We start from the raw sequence: 4,016 nt of genomic DNA, 5'->3' as shown, positions 1-4,016 counted from the left end.
GCTACGTTGAGACGAACACACACACCAACACACAAACACACTCGACTACAGTCGGTCGGCCCACCTCCCATTAGCCCGCCTCTCTTTGCTAGGAGCATGCGCAGTGGCCGGGGGTGAGAATACTGAGAATTTCCAGCCATCAGAGAAAAGTAGTATCATAACCAGGTTCATTCTTATTTCAGGATACAACAGACTATGGCACCAGGTAGAGTCAGCTCAAGTGACTTAAAGAGATTAATCCTTATTCCACTAAAGCCCTAAAAGTAAGGATATCCTGTTATAGGTTGCTTTAGATGGTGTTCATAACAAAATAGGCCTACATTTTATGTCCTATTTATGTACTAAATATCAGAGGTGGAAATCACCAGACACCCCACAATACTTCAGTTACAATACGATATTATCACTTCACTTACGATACGATATTATTGCAGTTTTTAACATTTTGCGATATGCTGCTTACTGCAATAACATATATTGTGATTAATCACGTTTTTAAACTGCAAATTATGTCCTCAATGTTAAACTTTGTCAATATCTGTTTTATCCAATACAATGAAATTATCTCGCTTCAGTTACTTTTTTGTTACAAAATGAGATTGTCAAGCATAGCAACACTGTCACTAAAACCTTCCATAATTGTTGCAATAAGATGGTCAGTCTGCTATCAGACTGCAATTGAATGATTGAATCGGTTCAAGTTGGCAATTACATGCAATTTGTTTCTGATAATACAGTAATTACCTGTGATAAATCAAAAATCAGATATCTGTTGTTATCTACATAAATAGACATGCACATTTAAAAAAAAAAAAATCACATTTAACTATTAAATTTGCACTCTGCAAATTTCCTGTTCTATAGGAGTATAACCAGAATGCAACCATGTGCAGCCAGTTGAGTCGAGTCCCCTCAAGTCGTGCTTATTGACAAAGACTGATTCAGACTGATGGCAACACACTTCCAATCTGTCTGCATTTATAAATTAGACAGCAATTATTTGCAAACCTTCGACAATCTGAGAGTGATTGCAGTCAGCACAAGTGTTTGTAGAAAGGTTACCTCCTATCATGTGACCTGTGCCCTTGCAGTCAAAAGTGGTCATGTTTCTGCAACACCCTCAAGCTCTGGGCAACCATTTAGTCACCACAGGTTGCAATTGGTTGCAGAATATAAAAAAATTCAATACAATCACCAGGCAGCCACTGTTTTTTTTTTTTTTTTTTTTTTGTAGATGCAAGGAGGTTGTATCCTATTTTTGCTCATGTGCCTGAGCCATTACCTTCCTCTTAATTAGGTAAGTGTATCCAGTGTTGGCTGTTTTTTTTTGGTTGAACTGATTTAATCTACGTTTGCTCTGCCAACATTATTTCAGGATGTTGCAGCATGAGATAAGCCCTCTTGTTCATAGTGTTCCCAGAGTATTTTAATTTATTTAATAAAATACTGATATTTGGTGTCCCTGTGTTGACTCAGTATCTACATGGAAAGTTTCACTATACTATGCTGTATTGATTTAAAAATTGTTATTATGTACAATACTTAAGTATAAAACATAGCTTGAAAACACTAAAAACTTATTATGATTATAAGAAATACACAACTTTTTTTTGGCTTGTATTATGGAATCTTTGCTCCTTGAGTTTAAATACCTGGGGTCAACCATTCAAAGCAATAGGGATAGTGAATATATTGGACAAAGGATGTTGAATTTGGAGCTCCCAGGCAGGAGAAAAAGAAGGCCACAGAGAAGATTCGTGGATGTAGTGAAGGAGAACATGCAGAGGATTTGTGTGACAGAGGAGGATTCTCGGGACAGGGTGAGATGGAGGCAGATGATCCACTGTGGTGACCCCTAAAGGGAGCAGCTGAAAAAAAGAACATGATGGAACCTTTGTTCCTTAAATGAGCAACAAGGAACCTTTACTAAACAACTTTTAATAGTTTTTTATGGCTTGATTGCAAACCCCAGAAACTGGTCAAGGGAAGAGGTTTCTTTTAAAAATGTCTTTAGAGGAGAATGAATTGCAGTAGGTGGAACAGGGAGTAGGAGTGCACTGAAAGCTGGTGGAAAGCTGAACAATGGTGAACAGTGGGGAGTGAATGACCCGGTGGCTGAGTGGAGCAGAAAGTAGGCAGAGAAGAGTGTGGCTGTGAAGGAGAGTGGTGGATGTATTAGACAAAGGGTGTTGAATATGGAGCTGCCAAGGAGAAGGAAACTTAGCCAGGGTTAATATGCTGTAGGAGCTGATGAAGTGATGATGAGCAGGTTTGTCACCTACAGACTGCACTCAAGGAACAGGGAGTGGACACACAGGAACATGGGGATGATCAAAGGGTGCAGGATTGTTTTTCCAGACTGTGCCCCTTCCAGTCTACAAGGTACTAGAAACCATGGCAGTGCATATCCAACAGCTTATCGACAGTGAAGGCAAATCAATAAATGATCATGATAGGTGGAAGGGATTTGGAACAGGGAACAGTGCACTACAATATACTGTTTTTGATTGGGAAACACTGAAAGATGAGTGATGATCTCTTCAAAATTTCCTGGGAAGTTTAACTTGTGTATTATCACAAGACAACCACATTTTCTGACCTGAATCTTAGTTAGGGCCTGGGTGCCCAGAACTGTCAGCAAGACATTGTTTGGGTGGCTCAGTCTAAGGCAGGGCAATACAGGCCTCCTTCCAAAATTGTAGCATTTCAGGCAGAGGGCATATAAAATCTCTCTTTCCTTGCCAAGAGCTGCTTATAAATCTTGCTCAGTGCTGTTGGTTTAGACTGTGGCACCAGAGCTTGACCAAAACATTTGGAAACATGCAATAGGAATTGAACACATTGTTGTGAGACTATTAAGTGCCTAATCCCAGTCTCCAGACTTTGAGGCACATTCCCCCTAAATCCTGTAGGGCTTAAGGCTGTCAAATCATCCAGTCCACAAAGACTATCGTGCAGACCTTTTTTTTTTTTTTGCTTAGGTTTCAAAGTGAAATGACCTGGAAATGTCTGAGTGGTAGCCATTAAAAGAGCCAGATGAATTCTTTAAATGCAAAGAAATATGCTTTAGTGCTTCCTTTTAAAAAAAATCTCCTTTAGGATATACTGGGCCATCCTTTATGAAAGGAAAGGCGATTATACCATCTCACAGTTCAGCACATCATTGTGATCATTGTTTGTTTTACATTTTTGTTATCAGTTATATTTATTATACTCTGTTCCCCAATAATTGTGCAGCCATTCTGTGGAAACATAGACTCTGCAGACAAGCAGGACATGTGAAAAAAGTGAACTAATTAGTTAAGAGGCAGGTGAAGTGGCAGGAACAAGAGAAGCAAGAGATGTCCACAGATTTTGCATACAAAAGAGCTACTGAGCTGATGGGGAACAGCTGTGCTGGTTAGGTTGCAGTGACAACTGTCAAATTTCCAGGCAATGAAAACAAATACATAACACAAACTGTATCTTTTCATTTAGTTATATTGAGACATTTTTATATGTCACTTTATTTTTGATTTGATTGTGTGAACATTTAGAGGCAGCAAAGCTCTAGTTGATTGTCTTTGGTTGGTTATTGTGCATCATTCCTGTGTGTTGACTGCTTAATGAGGTGTCTTGATGGCACCATTGTCCCCAATACATTTAGGGCTGACTTCTGTTCAGATTTCCTCTGGTCATCTTGGATACCCTATAGGCTAAATTTCTATTACAATAAACCGCAAAGCATAACTGTAATTTGTGCTTAAAGATAGGCCTAACTGCACTGTGACCTCTTTGGTTATTATAGTCTGAAATATTTACAATTAATTATGACAGAAAAAAGGACTGAGTGGTGTAGGATCAAAGGCTTGGGAGTAGATTTTTAGCTCGTACACCGAAAGGTGGAGAGGTTATGTTTTTGGTCATGTCTGTATGTTTGCAGGATACTGTGGAAAATTATGAATGTATTTGATGTATATGAATGTAATTAAAATTTCCGGAGTTATTGGGGGTGGTACAAGGAACAATTCATTCAA

Source organism: Archocentrus centrarchus, chromosome 6 (assembly GCF_007364275.1).
Source record: "Archocentrus centrarchus isolate MPI-CPG fArcCen1 chromosome 6, fArcCen1, whole genome shotgun sequence".
NCBI classification, from domain to species: Eukaryota; Metazoa; Chordata; class Actinopteri; order Cichliformes; family Cichlidae; genus Archocentrus; species Archocentrus centrarchus.
Note: the sequence above shows the minus strand (reverse complement) of the source record.